Source organism: Sarcophilus harrisii, chromosome 3 (genome assembly GCF_902635505.1).
Source record: "Sarcophilus harrisii chromosome 3, mSarHar1.11, whole genome shotgun sequence".
In the NCBI taxonomy this organism is placed as follows: domain Eukaryota; kingdom Metazoa; phylum Chordata; class Mammalia; order Dasyuromorphia; family Dasyuridae; genus Sarcophilus; species Sarcophilus harrisii.
In genome coordinates, this window is record NC_045428.1 from 329,370,588 (window position 1) to 329,388,358 (window position 17,771).

Consider the following 17,771-nt stretch of genomic DNA (forward strand, 5'->3'; position numbering starts at 1 on the left):
ATCTAGCCTAGTTGAGTGACCCTGAGAAAGTCACTTAACCATTATCTTACCCCCTCCCTCCAAAAAAAGTAAGACCATCCCTTCCCACATGGAGTTACTTACTAACAGTGAACTCTGGGAAGACTTATATTAACTACTCAGTTAAGTAAACAGAAAGAGAATATTAATAAGAACTACAATATGGTAAAACTATGATAGATTAAATAATTGTTCAATAGCTAGTCATGACTCCAGAAAACTGACAGTGATTTGTATCTCCCTACTCTTGGCCACAAAGAGACAGACATGACTAAAATGACTAGACAACAAGACACTCTTTTTTTTTTAATAATAGCTTTTTATTTTTCAAAATACATGCAAATATAGTTTTCAACATTCACTCTTGCAAAATCCTGTTCCAAATTTTTCCCCCTCCTTCCACCTTCTCTCCTAGACATAGCACGTAATCAAATATAGGTTAAATATGTGCAATTCTTCTAAATGTTTTTCCATATTTATCATGTGGCACAAGAAAAATCAGATCAAAAAGGAAAAAAAAATGAGGAAAAAAAGGTAAGCAAACAAGAAGAAGAAAAAAAGTAAAAAATACTATGCTGTGATGCATGTTCACTCCCCATAGTCCTCTTTCTGGATGCAGAGGGCTCTCTCCATCACAAGTCTATTAGAATTGCCTGAAATCACCTCATTTAACAACACAGCTCTTGGTAAAGAACAAACTAGAGGGGCGGGATAGGATGCTACTTATCAGACATAGCTAAAATGTGGATTTGATTTGCCTGAATCTACTTGTTATAAGAGAGGATTTTAATTTGAAATGGGGGAAATGGAGTTGTGTATATAAGGAGGAATAATGTTGCTGTTGTTAACTTGTTTTTCAGTCCTGTCCAACTCTTTGTGATCCTATTTGGAGTTTTCTTGGCAAAGGTACTGAAGCAATTTGCCATTTCCTTTTTTTACAGATGAGAAAAGTGAAGCAAACAGAGTTAAGAACTTGCCCAGCTAGTAAGTATCTGAGACCAGATGTGAACTCAGGGAGATGAGCCTGGTACTCTATCCATTGTACCAACTAGTTGAAAGAAGGAGTTTCAAAAGGGATTAGCAAGAAACTGATCAAAGAACTCTGTTAAATTTAATATATACTTTATTTTATTTATTTATATTTTAATATACACTTTATTTTATAAGAAATTGATTATGTTATATGCAATTTTCTATTCTTTTATAAGGAAATATTCATTTTATGTATGTCAAATTTATGACAAATATGTATGTATGTGTGTATGTATGTATGTATGTATTACTGGAAACGTGATTCCATCAGTGGAGGGAGCTTTTGCTGAAGAATTCCCTCTCCCAATGTAGAGCATCACTTGCTTAATGACTTCCAGTCTTAGAAGAGGAAGATGAAAGGGAGAAAAAGGGAGAGAGAAAGAAAATTTTAAAAGAATGGTAAATAGATTGGATAGATGAATGGACAGAATGATAGATGATAAGTGGATGAATGGGGTGAGAGAGACAGAGACAAAGAGAAAAAGAGAGAGAGACAGACAGACAGACAGACACAGAGACAGAGAGAAGGGGGGGAGAAAAACCAGGAAATTGTATGAGGTCTCCCTCAGATTCTGGACTGATTGAGCCTATAAAGAGGTGAGTGAAACAATTTTCCAGCTTAAGATATCTTGGAAAAGCTTCAAGAAACATTTGTCTCACTTGGATGAAAGGAGAACACAGACAATGTCCTCTACTACTAGGTCAGGATCTCAGTGCAGTGAGCAAGTCACCAAACACCTGAGCCCCTAGCTCTCAAAGCCAGTGACCCCACTTGCAGCTTCCAGCACAAGAAGCTTGGAACAGCACCCTCTTTATCCCAGGAGCAGAGCTAACTTTAAAAACCACAAAATAGACCAAAAAATGAGAAAGAAACTAAAAAGAACCTTGACCATAGAAGGTAATGTGAAAGATCAAACTTTAACTGAGAAGAGGAAAAATATCTACATGCAAAGCCTCAAAGGGGGATATAAACTGATCTCAAATCCTTAAGGCCTTCTTAAAAGAGTTCAAAAAAGATTTTTTCTGAGAGGCAATTGAGACTAAGTGACTCGCCCAGGGTCACACAGCTAGTAATGAGTGTTAAATGTCGGAGACCAAATTTGAACTCAGATTCTCATCCCCTGCACCATCTAGCTGCCCCTCATAAAAAGACTTTTATAGTCAAATAAGAAAGATAGAAAAAAAATTAGGAAAAGAAAGAGTCAATATCTTGGAAAAGGAAAGATAAAAACTGACTGAAAAAAAACCAATTCTTTTTTAAAAAAATGTAATTGGTTAAATGCAAAAATAAAAATCTCCTGAAGAAAATAACTCCTTTAAAAGAAGAGTTGGTCAAAAGGAGGTACAAAAGCTAACTGAAGAAAATCACACCTTAAAAATTAGAACTGGGCAAATGGAACCTAATGACTCTATGAGACATCAAGAATCAGTCAAACAAAATTTAAAAATATAAATACCTCATTGTAAAAAATAAGTGACCTGGAAAATAGATCCAGGAGAAATGATTTAAGAATTATTGGACTACCTAAAAGCCATGATCAAAAAAAGAGTCTGGACAGCTTCTTTCAAGAGTTTAACAATGTTTATGGTTACCCTAAGTTAGGATATGATGACGGAGAAAGAGGAAGCCTGGCCAGATCCCAAGACCCATCACTGCACTTCCTGAGGTTTCTAGGGTATAGGATATAGAGAGGAGAAAGCTCTCTTCCAATGGTCAGTCTGCTTGTAGTTAAGGCTCAGTCCCAGAGGCTTCCTCCTCCGGATGTCCCTAAAGGACATTCACAGGACCAGTGGTCCCTTCTGTGGCACTGGAAGCAGGTACTCTGGTTGCAAGGTTTGCTGTAGGGATTCCCTGGGGTCCCAGTTGCGACAGTGACCAAATGCTGAACCTGTTTCCCTAATCCTGTGGTCCTGTTCCTCAGCCGTAGTGCAGTTTCTGTTGTTTTCAACAAAGGCTCCTCCAAAGGTTTGCCTGAGGTGTCTGGGGACTCGAGGCTAATTTCTGAAGCTTCCTCCAGATGTGAGGAGCAGATTGACTCAAAGAAGGCATGCGAAGGATCACTGCACCCCCCAGGGAAGAGGAGTCAAGATTGATGTATTTCTTTAAAGCCTCTCTCAATGGGCTCTGATATAGGGCCGGATGCTCTTCAGAGTCTTGAGTGATTTCCTTGACTTTCTCATAATTAACCTGATTTTTGACCTCTTTTTCAAGCCTTCCATCAGGCAAGTGAGCATATGGCTCCTCCTGGCCCTATCTCTGTCATCTTGATAGTCCCAATGAGATTGGCAGAAAGAATGCCATTTGCCCCAGGAGGGTATCTATTCCCTAAGGAAGACTCCACTACATTGTCCCCAAATTTTTGAGGGACATCACAGATTCTCTTTTTTGCTCCTCAGTGGTACAGCAAGAGGAAATGATAATATAAATGTCCCCCCAAGTGAGATCAAATTGGAGCGCTATCTCCTTAAACTTGGTGGGATTTTCAGAGTAGTAGCCCAGTTCCTCTTTGACCTATAAGATGGTCATAGTGAATGGAACATGGACTCTACTAGTCCCTCCTTGCCCATCAGCAATCTCCTTCAAGGGACAGAGTTTAGAGAGGGTCTCAGCATGTTCAGGCGGGTCAAAATGGGGGAAAATAGAAGATTCTGCTCCTTGTGTTAGACAGGCTTAGAACGGGGAGCTGTGGAGTTAGGAGAGTGTTGTGAAGTAGAGTCCATATCCTGATAGGGGAATAGTCCTGGCAGGGGTTCTGGACTTCTGGACTTAAAGGAAGGGGAGACATTTGGCCCTGAGGGAGTGGAAAGGAGGGGGTCATCCAGGAGGTCACCTTCTTCAATTTCCCTCACTAAATTTAGCCAGTAACATCCTACTTTGTTGTCTTAAGTTAGGGTCTGGAGACAGAGGCCATGAAGCACTGGATGTAAGGGACTTCAGTCCATGGTACTGGTAGCAGAGTAGATCAAGCTGAAGAATGGTATTATAATTGAGAAACCCAACGGAGGGCCATTTCTTCTGAACCTCCAGGATGTTCTAGAACAAGACAAACCCCCTCCTTTTGAGATCATTAGCCAAATGTATCTATTATTCATGAAGCAACCTAAGGAAGAGTCCCAGGGGATGGAAGGGGGCTATTCTATTTTTGCAACAAGCCATGAAAGGTTCCTATTCCCAAAGTCACTCACTTCTGATGTCCTAGGGAGGGAGAAAGTGAGAATGCAAGTGTTCCCAAGAACAGGCATCCCTAGTCCAAAAGGAAGTGTGCAAAGCTGTGGGAAGCCACAGAACAAAGCCCCAGCAAGCCTACCTAGGGACTTGGGGGTGTCTCAGGTGTAGGACAGATGGGGCTTACCTTCACAAGGAGCTGGAGAGCTGTCAGACTCTCCCCATACAAGTCACCAAAATGAGACACAAGGTGTCTCAAAAGAGTTCACAGGCTCAGATCATCTCCAAGTTAAGGGACAAAGTTTATTATAATGCTACCAAGTGTACTCAGCTCCTTAGGGGACCACTAACACCTCAGCAGTGAGCAAACAGATTTTTTTTTTAACAGGGAAAACCAAATGTGTGTCTGGTATGCTAATATTCTTAAAGGGACCTGAAGTTCTAGAACTTTGTACACAAGTGCCCTCCCCATAATTCATTAGGTGAAAGAAACCCATGGTGGGAGGAGAGGAAACCTCAGGGAGTGTGTTTTTAGTTCTACTGCAGCTGTAGCCCAAATAACAGTCATACAATTTTATACGGCACCTCCGTTAGCTTTAGACATTCTATTATCACTGGTCCATAACACTTTATTGTCAGTCAGCATCCTCTTGGACCCAACAAGCTGGTTGTGCAAAATAACCTAAAGCAAGAGAGCCTAAGGGAAGTACTAAATCACCTTCATTTCTTACAACGGGTTTCCAGGTGTATTTTCATTTGTACCTCACCACAAACCTTGATGTAAGTAGTACAGACCATTATTGTCCCCTTTTATGGAGAAGAAAACTAAGGTTCAGACATATTAAGTGATTTGCCAGCCACCAACATAGTACCCTATTTCAGAGATTATGATACAAAGTCCCTTTCCCCAGATAGATTTACACAATGTAGATCTCTCAAAACTTTCTCAGAGAGAATACTTTAATCAATTATTTTGCAACTTAGTATGAACAAGTTCTAAACTCATCCCTGAGAGCCAGCTTTGAGAGATGGCAAAGGACAGAATATGAGGAACCTGGATGACTTGAACAAAAGATAGCAGAATAAGGCAAGAATGGGAAGCCGAGGGCATCAATAATTATCTCTTATTTCCCAAGCCTTGGGCTGACCTGTCCTGGGGTCTCCATTAATTAAATAGTTTTTGGTGGAAAGTGGAAGAAGCAAATCACCAGAAAATGAGCTCATGTAAAAGACTTGATGGGAAAAAACCCAACTTTGCAAGACTTGGAGCTCTGATCAATTCAATAATCAACTATAATTTCAGAATATCTATGATGAAGTGTGTTACCCATATCCTGACAGACAGGTGACAGACTCAGAATGAAGAATGGAGACATAAATTTTCAGACATGGTCAATGTGGAACTTGGTTCTGCTTAACTATGTATTTGTTACAAATGTTTTGGCCTTTATTATTATTATTATTACTCAGCTGTGGAAATAGTGGGAAGAGAAAAGGGAGAGAATATTTGTCAATTGAAAAAAATTGTCTTATTTTTGTTTGTTTTTTTCCTCTCCCATGGTTTTTCCCTTTTGTTCTGATTTTTCTTTTCCAACATGATTCATAAAGCAATGTGGATTAGAAATAGATTAATTATTTTTTCTTAAAGAAAAAAATTATGATTAATTTTTTAAAAGATATGTGTTTAAGGAAACATGTTCCCGATTTCCTGATAGAAGTAATGGACTCAGGATATAAACTGATTTTTTTTTCACATGGCTGGTACAGGAATTTGTCTACACATCTTTGTTACAAAGGTTTTGCTTTGAGCTTTTCTTCCCAATGGATCAAAATATCACTACAAAATCCAAGCATTGACTAAATGCTTGCTATGTAGCAGATACGATGCTGGAAACATGTAAGTACAGACTGGAGAACGATCGATCTTTTAGCTTTCTCCAGACAGGAGATGACAGTAGTCACCTAGGAAGACACAAACAGCCCAGCTCAAGAGCATGAAAGTTTCACCGGAGGGAGCAGGGACAGATTCTGGCTGTGCGGGCTCCCCCAGTGTAAGTTGGGGGAGCACTGCCAGTAGCTCTCACTCCAGAATTCTTGCCCCAACGATCGGTGATTCTGAAATGTTCTGGACTCTCCCTTGATGATTGTTAGCAAGGTCCAAGAAGTGTGGAATGTTCACAATTCTAGAATCTATCATCCCTGCTCTCTCCAAAGCCCTGCTTGTTTTCCTACCCTTTCTCCCTGTCTCCTCCTTCTCAGGACCTTTGGAAATCTGGACTGGGATAAAGATCAAGGATGCAATATGCACTGATGGGCATTTCCTATATTCCACTATTCCTCATTTCCCGTAGCCTTGGGATGCCTTGATGATTCTGCATTCTCTTATGGGGGCCAGACAAGTTGAGTCAGAGGGGGTTGATAAAAAAAAGTTCACAGGAATTCAGTGAAATAAAGGGGAGAGGATTGGCCCAGTGCTCATGGAAGAAGCTTCCTGGGAAGGGGCAGGAAACAGGGAGATTTCAGCCTCACCAGTCCATCTGTCCAAAGGGAACAAATAGGCCCAGAGCTGCCAACAGAAAGGTCAAGGGGCTTTTTAGGGAAGCTGTCTTTCAAAGAAACCATGGAAGTGGAACTTCCACAACAGGTTCTACAGAAATATGTAAAAAAGAAATGGGACCAGACATGGAAAGTGAGAGAAAGTCTCTACCTTTTCCTTCCTCAGTTTAAAAGATCTCTTTCACGTTCCCACACACTTCACTTTCCATTCTAGGGCCAAGGATCGATCCTCTCGTCTTCCTCTGGGGCTGCAGGGCTGTTCCCTCCATACCAAGACAGCTTCTAGTACGATAGCTGGGCAGTACGGCTGCCCTGAGCCCTACAGTCCTCTCCAGGCCAGGTCAGACTGAGACCACTATTAGCCTTGTTTTCTGCTTCATTTGGGCAGAGTATTGGACTTCATCTCTAACATCCCTTTCATCTGTAAGACTTAAGCATTCTAAGAGCTTCTGAAATCTCTAGGATACAGCAGCCAGTATAAGGTAGGTAGAAAGAAAGGAGCAGGACTGAGGCTGAGAAGAGCAGGATTAATAAATGTTTAACAGCCAGCTCTTCAGAAAGCAGAAAATCCAGCACCCTTGGAATATTTTTAAGTTTAATCTGTACCATTAACATTTTCTCTATTACTTTCTTAAATCAAGAAAGTCCTGATTTGTAGAATTGTCCGATTTTCATGTTGTAGATGTGATTCTGAAAATTTAACCATCTGCTGTAGAAAGCCCATCCGATGATTTCAGAAAGGCCTGGAGAGACTTACACGAACTGATGCTGAGCGAAACGAGCAGGACCAGGAGATCATTATATACTTCAACAACAATACTATATGATGATCAATTCTGATGGACCTGGCCATCTTCACCAATGAGATGAACCAAATCAGTTCCAATGGAGCAGTAATGAACTGAACCAGCTACGCCCAGAGAAAGAACTCTGGGAGATGACTAAAAACCATTACATTGAATTCCCAATCCCTATATTTATGCCCACCTGCATTTTTTATTTCCTTCACAAGCTAATTGTACAATATTTCAGAGTCTGATTCTTTTTGTTCAGCAAAATAACGGTTTGGTCATGTATACTTATTGTGTATCTAATTTATATTTTAATGTATTTAACATCTACTGGTCATCCTGCCATCTGGGGGAGGGGGTGGGGGGGTAAGAGGTGAAAAATTGGAACAAGAGGTTTGGCAATTGTTAATGCTGTAAAGTTACCCATACTATAACCTGTAAATAATAGGCTATTAAATTAAAAAAAAAAGAAAGAAAGAAAGAAAGAAAGCCCATCCGAGTTGGTTGCAATGTACTTCTGAAGTCATCCCTCCACTATCATGTGACTTGACTTATCCCATATTCAGCTGGACACATCTTCGGGCAAAGTTGCTGATAATTTAGCAGCCAGCAATTATGGGGGCACCTAACAAGTCTATAATCTCTTTGTGTAGCTTAGACAAGTGCAGCTGTTACATGATTCCTGAAATTGGTCCTTCCTTCTTAAGGGATTCTTTCAATCTCTGCCCATCCTCTTCCCCTTCAATGAGGTCTCCCCCGTCATCATCCTCTCAGTGTCCTTATGTTCTCTCTCCCCTGGTCCTGCTCTCAGGAAGAGGTACCATGATAGTCATTTACAATTGAGTATGAATGGAAAGCACAGTGTCTACTGATTTAGAAATGTTACTTGAAGTATCTTATCTCTGATTATGTAATGAAAACTCATGTTTCCTGGTTAAAAAAAAATTATTTCAGATGTCAGGTGGGGAAAGTGTTTGAGGGGAGGGGAAGAGTAAGCAGAAGACTCAAAGAAATATCAGCCCATCTCTCCTTTTCCCAAGCTGACATTTAAATATCAATTGAAAATCTGAAAACTACTTTATATATGTTATCTAATTTGAATATCATAACAACTCTGTGAGTTATATACTTGATTATTCTTACCCCCATTTTACAGATGAGGAACTTGAAGCTAAGAAAGGTTAAATCATTTTCCCCCAATTACACAGCTTATTGGCAGGGTTAGAAGCAGGATCCCAGCCTCTCTTCCTGACTCCACATCCAACACTCTAACAACCTACTTCTCAAAGGTCATGAACCCCTATCAATTAAACATGTTAGATATTAAAGGGAATTAAACCATTGCATTGCTGAAAAAAGGTTAAATATCATTCAGGAATCATACATACACAAGCCTAGACTGGCCCTCTGAGAAGATGAAGTAGTCCCCAGCCTACCTGTGTGATAAAAGCATCATATTGAATTACCCTGTCCCATCAGCCTGCCATGTTTCCTTCCCTTCCTTTCTGCCCTAAAATCCCATCCTCCTATTGCCAAGGAAAGAGGAACCAATTTTCAAAAGATTATGACTAAAATGCACACTTATGGCAAGGGAAAGCTCTCCAACTAATTTATGAGCACATTTTAAGGCTTATCACAGCCCTTGTAAGCACATCACAAATACTTTACATTCATTCATTTACTATCAGCTGATCACTTTCATGGAAAGCAGAGCCTTGAGAGGATAAGATAGGACAGGGACATACTGGGATGAGGTCAGCCCAACACTGCATCTCTTTGGGCTTCAGTTTCTTTATCTATAAAATGAATGCTGGGGGAGAGTTGAGAAAATATAGTTCTTCGTAGGAGTGGCAGGGTAGACAAGGACAGTGATACACTGCACATCAGCACTCTAAAACCTAGTTGATGTGATGGTTAGTTTTGTTGAACTATTTTTTGTCCTCTTTACAGAGAACGGCTCGCTGGGCTTGAAAGGGGATGAGAAGTGACGTATTCAGAGATGAAGATGGAATGAAAACGAAAGATAACAGTAAAAAATCAGATTTTTTGTAAGTGATTTTAAAACTGAAGGACTGAGTGCAATGAGCACAAGGATCTTTTCCATCTCTAAATCAGTGAGTTGATTTCTTCTTGACAGTACCCATGTCAGTTAATTGACCAACAAAAATTTATTAAGTGCCTACTATGTGCAAGACACTGCATTAAATCCTGGGGATACAGAAGCAAAAGATGGTCCCTACTCAGAAGCTCCCAGGGGACAACATGTACAAAGGAGCTATCTAGCAGATAAACTGGAGGTGATCAACAGAGGGAAAGCTTTAGAATTTAAAAGGTAACCAAGCAAAATGACACTGATTTCCATTTCAAGAAGGAACAGACAGATTTTTTGTGACATAAGCTGAACTGTACCTAGAGTTAGTTCCCAAGGGGACCCTCTTATCTCCAGATGGAAACTCTCTACCTTTAAATCTGCCATTGAGGGAAAGTAGCTACTAAAGATGTCAGAGACCCCATCGGGCCTGACAGCTAAATAAGTACCTGACACGACAGTGATTAGTTAGGGCAGTTGGTATCTGGAAAATGTTGCAAGCTCTTATTTTTGCTAGTTGACATAGACCCTAGATTCAGAGCTGGAAGGAACCATTAGAAGTCTAGGAGTTTGATATCCTCATTTTAGAGAGGATTCATTAAAGTGCAGAGAAAAGTAAATGACTTATCCAGAGTCACACAACCTATTTCTGTGTCAGAGGTGAGTTTTGAATGCAGGTTTTGCTAATAGAAGTCAACTCTCTTTCTATTACAGCATGCTAATTCTCAATTTGAGAGACATGAATACATGGGATAGAGGGAGAGGGGGGTTTATGATTTCACTGATCCATACATGCCCTCATCTTAAATCCTCCATCCATGACCTAGGTCATTAAAAGCTAGGAAAATACCCTCAAGTCAGAAGGACCTGAGTTCAAATCTGACCTCAGACACTTAATACTTCCTAGCTGTATGACCCTAGGCAAGTCATTTAACCCCAATTGCTTCAGCAAAAAAAAATTTTTAATTTTTTAAAAATTAAAAAGCTGGGAAAATAGAGTACAAGTTCAAGGAAAAGCCTACAATTGGGGTCCAACAATAGAAAACATATCTGTCACCTGACAAACAATCTAGCTAAAAAGTCCGTTATAAGAGAGCTGGTCCCAGGACCTGAATTTTTTCCAGCCATAGAAACCCATGAAGAAATATCTACTAAAAGTACGTAGAGGTTGTTATCTGTATTAGTAAAAAGACTCTTGGAAAAGGACATGAATCTGGAAGCAGAAGACCTGAGCTCAAATCTCTATTCTGCCACTTGCTTCCTCAGTGACTTTGGGCAAATCATTTAACATTCTGGGCCTATTTCCTCATCTGGAAAATGAGAAAGTTGGACCAGATGACATAAAGTCCCAGCTCGAAGTCCTATGAGCATCTAAACTGGAGAATGAAATCAGGGATCTCTGAAGCACTGATGTTTGAAACATCTGCATGCCGGGTGTGCCTGTGGTATTCTCATACATACCCTTTGGGCTCTAAAAAATCCCAAAAGAATTGAATATTATAAAGTAGGGGCAGGGGCTGGAGCAGGGACATTGGCTACCCCCAGGTTGTCCTAGGGTGGAGAGGAGAATGAGGGTCTGGGAATCAAGGAAGAAAAGGCCAAAGCCATGGAATTCTACAAGGGTGGAACTTGAGGGAATCCAAAGGATTACGAGGAAAGCTGGTAAGGGCCCAAAACAAGCTCCATCTACTTCACAGCTGTGTCTGGGCCTACCACAGTCGTCCAGAAAGTTCTTCCAATTTGGGGATGGAAGGGGTGGAGAAAGTAATACTAGGAAACAAACATGATCAAATCCCCCCAAGGTCAATTATGCATTTCCACCATCACAGCCCCTAGCCCACGCCAAGGCTGTGGGCCCTTGTTCAGCAGCTGGGACTTCTAATAATAGGGAAACCATAACCTTATTTCTCTTCCCTTTCCCATCTGAACCCCTTATGTTATCTCTTAGATCACAGAATGTTGGAATTTGAAAGGACTTTAGGAATGATCTAGTCAAACCCTTTCATCTTACAACTAAAGATAAAATGAGGCTCAGAGAGGGAAAATGACTCAAGGGGATTACAGAGCCTGGGCCAGAACTGGTGTAATATACTATCCCATTTCTACTTGGTGTAAGTGGATTCATCAGATTATTTTCCTCTCAGGCAAGTGACCCTTCAGGTCCTGGGAAATTCTCTCAGAAAAAGGGGAGAGAAAGACAGAGATACAGAGACTGACAGACATATACACAAAAAAAGAAACGGATGGACAGACACATATAATAGAAACAGAGAAAGAGACAGAAAGGCACCAGAGAGAAGAGAATGCTTAAAAGAGGTGTTTTTTTTTTTAATTTTGAAATTGGCCAAGCCAAACTTTACCAACTTCCACCATCATCCCAAGCGCCATCGTGTGCTATTATCAATGGCTTCTCTGAATTCCCAATATGAAAAAGTAAAATCTCTCAATAGGCCAAGTCCGACGGTCCATTCGTGAGACACCCACCAGTCTTCTCCCATCCCAGCAAGGTCTTCCTTTTAAGCTAAATAGGACAATTTCTGAGACTCGTTCTTCCCTTTCTGGTCCCACTCCCCTGCCAGGGCTAGAGAACCCTCGTGAAGAAGCAAAAAATGGAAAAGGAAAAAGGAAAGGAAACTCCATTTGCCGTCAGAGGGCTTGGATTTGAATCCTAGCTCTACTGGCGACTACCTGGGTGGCCTTGGCAAGTGACTTACGTTCCTCAACTATAAAATGCGAAGGATTAAAGATTTAGAGCTGTAAGAGACCTAACTCTATCAAGTCTAATCTCATCATTTTATAGATGAGGAAAATAAGGCCCAGAGGTGCACTGCCAGTGTCGGGCAGGATTCGAACCCTGGTCTTCCAGACTCCAAATTTAGTTCCCTCATCCACTACAGTTGAGGCTCGAGGACTTCTAGGATTCCTCCCTCCCCGCTGGAAATCTACGCTCCAAATAGAGTCCCATGATTTCCCTTTGCAGCGGCCACTCATTCTCCTTTTCCCCAAAGCTAGCCCGGAAAAACCAGCTGTCACCACATCTGGCAGGGCGGTCCGCGGCGCGCCACCCCGCAGCGGGCCACAGACCCAAGAAGCCGTCTCCTAAAAGCTTGGCTACTTACAGCATCCACCGAGCCGGGACGTGCACAGTCCGCTTCTTCGACAGCAGCAGCAGCAGAAAGCCGGGGGGCAGGGGCGGGGGCAGCGGCCGCCTCTCCAGAGCCACTCTCCCTCCTTCTCCGGCAACTCCGCCCACGCTCCCTTCCTCCCTTCTCCCACCTCCCCCCTCTTCTGGCTCCCAAGGGCCAGGAGAAAAGGGAAGGGCTCAGGATGTGAGCTCACACTAGGAAACAGTCAGAGATAACGCGCTGCCCAAAGCGCTGAGGCCAGAAAGTTTTATCTGTCGGGCGGGCAGTTTTCTTCCAGCGCATTGTTCCTCCTGCGCAAGTTTCAAAGTCCCCAGTTCCTGTTTGGGTCTTTTTCTCTTTCCCTTTGGAAAACGCAGGAATCTCAGATAGAGCCTCTGTCACAATGAATGGATGAGTATTTCTTGAGGAAGCTCCCATGTGCCCAACAGGATTTGCGAAAGTCCTGCCCTTGAGGGGCAGTCCCTGTCCTTGAGGAATTAAGACTCTGGGTTAGAGAGAGACACAGGGACACATTGACAGAGAAACAGAGAGAGACAAGACAGAGAAACAGGGACAGAAAGAGACAAGAGAGAGAAACAAGAGGGAGAGTCGAGAGATAGACAGACAGACAGAGAAAGGGAGAGACAGACAGACAAGAGAGAAAAACTGATTCATAAGAAGAAATAAGAAAATGGAATGAGACCCTCCATGCCATAAAGTAAATAAGGTATTGCTGTCAATGCTGCAGACATCCAGGAAGAATAATTATATAGAGTTTTAAGGTTTTTCAAAACATTTTTCATAGATTATCTCATTTGGACTTTATGCCCCCCCCCCCCCCCCCCGGGGTTCTCATCCCTATTTTACAGATAAGAACTTTGAGACCTTCGTTTATCTTGAACCCTTTCTTGTTCTCTTTCTGCTCTTGGTGACTTTATCAGCTCCCAAAAGTTTAATGATCATCTCCGTGTTTATTCTCACAACTTTTTTTTTTTCATGTTTAAGTGTTTTAATGAATTGTATTCAAAAAATTCAAAAGAAATTTATTCTAAAATGTTATTTAAAATCCATGATACATTAGTTTTAACTATGCATTTAAATAAGTATCTAGCATCATGCATATTTGAGTGAATTCCAGGAGTGTCTAAACCAATAGTGGAGTATGATAGGGTTTTAAACATATTTATATGGCATTAACAACTCTGGAACATTCTATATTTATTTCATATACAATGACTTCTTTCCTGTATCATAAACCTTTTTATATTTTTTTTACTTTATTTTTAATACACATTGTTTTGTGAATTATATTGGGAGAGAAAAATTAGAGGAAAAGGAAAAAACTGGATGAAAAAAAAACAGAAAAAAGAAATGACCATAGCATGTGTTGATTTACATTCAGTTCTTTCTCTGGTTGCAGATGTTATTTTCTGTCCAAAGTCTATTGAGCTTCCTTTGGATCACTGAACTACTGAGAAGAACCAAGTGTTTCATAGTTGATCATTGCACATTCTTGCTGCTATTGTGTACAATAACACAAGTTTTGCTTGTTTTGATCAGCATCAGTTCATGTAAATCTTTCCAAGCCTTCCTATAATTAGCTTGTTCATCATTTTTTACAGAACAATAATATTCCATTACCTTCATATGCCACAATTTGTTCAGCCATTCCCCAAGGGATGGGCATCCACTCCTTTTCCAATTCTTTGCTACCACAAAAAGAGCTGCTACAAACATTTTTGCACATGTGAGGCTTTGTCCTTCCTTTATGATTTCTTTGGGATACAGACACAGTAATGGCACTTCTGGGTCAAATGGTATGCAGTTTTATAGCCCTTTGGGCATAGTTCCAGATTGCTCTCCAGAATGGCTGGATCATTTCACAATTCCACCAACAATGCATTAGTGTCCCAGTTTTCCCACATCCCCTCCAACATTTATCATTATCCTTTCCTGTCATTTTAGTCAATCTGAGAGGTGTGAGATGGCCCTCAGAGTTGTTTTAATTTGCATTTCTCTAATTAATAGATTTTTTCATATAACTATAAATGGCTTTAATTTCATCAAATGAAAATTGTCTGTTCATATCCTTTGACCATTTATCAATTGGGGAATGACTTGTATTCTCACAAATTTGACAGAGTTCTTCATATATTTTAGAAATGAGACCTTTCTCAGAAATACTGGGTGTAAAGATTTTTTCCCAGCTTTGTACTTCCCTTTTAAAGTTGTTTCTGTTGGTTTTGTTTGTGCAAAAACTTTTTAATTTAATATAATCACAGTTGTTCATTTTGTCTTTCCTAATATTCTCTAGTTATTCTTTGGTCGTAAATTCTTCCCTTCTCCAAACGTCTGAAAGGTAAATTATCCCTTATTCTCCTAATTTGTTTATGGTGTCATCCTTTATGCCCAAATCATGTATCCATTTTGACCTTATTTTGGTATGGGGTGTGACATGTAGGTCTATACCGAGTTTCTGACATATTATTTTCCATTTTTCTCAGCAATTTTTTTTCAAATAGTGAGTTCTTATTCCAGAATCTGGAATTTGGTGGTTTATCAAATACTAGATTGCTATAGGCCTTACTTATTGTGTCTTATGTATCTAATCTATTCAACTGATCTACCACTCTATTTCTTAGCTAATACCAAATGGTTTTGATAATTGCTACTTTATAATATAGTTTTAGGTTGCTGCTAAGCCACCATCCTTTGTACTTTTTTTTTCATTAATTTTCCTGATATTCTTGACCTTTTGTTTTTCCAGATGAATTTTGTTATTATTTTTTTCTAGTTCTATAAAATAATGTTTTGGCAGTTTGATTGGTATGGCACTGAACAAGTAGACCAATTTAGGCAGAATTATCATTTTTATTATATTAGCTCAATCTAGCCATGAACAGTTTATATTTTTCCAATTGTTTTGATCTCATTTTATTTGTGTGAGAAGTATTTTGTAATTGTGTTCATGTAGTTCTTGGGTATGTTTTAGCAGGTAGACTCCCAAATATTTTATTTTGTCTACAGTAATATTAAATGGATTTAGTTTTTTCCTTTCCTTTTTCTGATCAAACTAAACAAAGGTTTATCTATTTTGTTAGTTTTTTCATAAAACTAACTCTTAGTTTTGTTTATTAGTTCAATAGTTTTCTTAGTTTCTATTTTACTAATCTCTCCTTTGAGTTTCAAAAAATTTAATTTGTTATTTAATTACGGTTTTTAAATTTTGTTCTTTTTCTAACTTTTTTAGTTGCATGCCTAATTCATTGATCTCCTCTTTCTCTTATTTATTTATGTAGTTGTTTAAAGATATAAAATTTCCCCTAAGAACTACTTTGGCTACATTTTGGAATATTGTCTCATTATTGTCACTTTCTTAGATGAAATTATGGATTGTTTCAGTGATTTGTTGTTTGACCCACTCATTTTTAGAATTAGATTATTTAAATTTCCAATTGGTTTTTAGCCTATCTCTCCCTAGCCCTTTATTGAATATAATTTATTGAATTATGGTCTGAAAAGAAAGCATTTACTATTTCTAGAGAGTGGGATTGGTGACTTTGGGCATCTCTGCCTCACTAAAATGTAATTAATGTCCAAGTCAAGACATCACCTGTGATATCTTTGGTTCTCCTTGAACACAACAACAAGGAAATGTCAATCCCTTTCTCCCTCTTTAATTTTTCCTTCCTATTTCTTAGTGGAAAAGGACCCACTGGGGCCTTTGTTAGTTCCTGAATAGGCAGGTGTACACAGGAAAAAAAAAAACAGGATGCGGTTGCCCACCCAGCCAGGTGGCAGTCATGCTACACATTTCAAACATGGGGGCCCCATTTTGGTTGTTAATTTTAAAGTCTTAATGAGTCCCAACCAATAGCTGAAGAATAACCTCCTCTGGGAGGAGATAACATTGTCTATTAATATCTATCACAGGTGATCTCCTATAACCAGTTGTCTGATACTATTGGATGCTGTTATGACAACAAAGCTCCTTCCTTTAAGAAACTAGTCCCAACCAAATCAATTCTAATAGAGAAGTAATGAACTGAACCAGCTACACCCAGGGAAAGAAGTCTGGGAGACGACTATGAACCACTACATAGAATTCCCAATCGCTCTATTTTTGCCTGTCTGAATTTTTGATTTCCTTCACAGGCTAATTGTACACTATTTCAAAGTCCGACTCTTTTTGTACAGCAAAATAACTATTTGGACATATATACATATATTGTATTTAACTTATACTTTAACATATTTAACATGTATTGGACAACCTGCCATCTGGAGGAGGGGGTGGGGGGAAGGAGGGAAAAAGTTGGAGCAAAAGGTTTTGCAATTGTCAGTGCTGAAAAATTACCCATGCATATAACTTGTAAATAAAAAGCTATAATAAAAAAATAAAAAATTTAAAAAAAAAGAAACTAGTCCCAGTTCTTGGTAATTCTTACTGATCAAACCTAAAATCCCACTGCACCTAGAAAATGGGAATAGGAAAAAGGGAGACAGGAGACATTTCAGAGAAAGAATCAGTAGACTTCAAGATAAAAGATAAAGAACACTAGATGTGGAGTTTTAAGACTGAGATTCAAATCTCAGTTCTGATATTTCTTTTTTTTTTTTTTTTAATTTAATAGCCTTTTATTTACAGGATATATGCATGGGTAACTTTACAGCATTAACAATTGCCAAACCTCTTGTTCCAATTTTTCACCTCTTACCCCCCCACCCCCTCCCCTAGATGGCAGGATGACCAGTAGATGTTAAATATATTAAAATATAAATTAGATACACAATAAGTATACATGACCAAAATGTTATTTTGCTGTACAAAAAGAATCAGACTCTGAAATATTGTACAATTAGCTTGTGAAGGAAATCCAAAATGCAGGTGTGCATAAATATAGGGATTGGGAATTCAATGTAATGGTTTTTAGTCATCTCCCAGAGTTCTTTTTCTGGGCATAGCTAGTTCAGTTCATTACTGCTCCATTAGA

General features: G+C 39.5%; 1 protein-coding gene across 5 annotated transcripts in view; it reads right to left on the minus strand.

Annotated features, from left to right (window-relative positions):
* Positions 1-12,923, minus strand: part of RALB (RAS like proto-oncogene B) — a 103,222-nt gene extending 90,299 nt beyond the window's left edge. For all 5 annotated transcript variants that reach the window (XM_023499165.2, XM_031959943.1, XM_012544675.3 and 2 more), the window contains exon 1: positions 12,772-12,923. The gene's annotated coding sequence lies outside the window, so the exon portion shown is untranslated. The remainder of the gene's footprint in view (positions 1-12,771) is intronic.
* Positions 12,924-17,771: the final 4,848 nt, after the last annotated feature.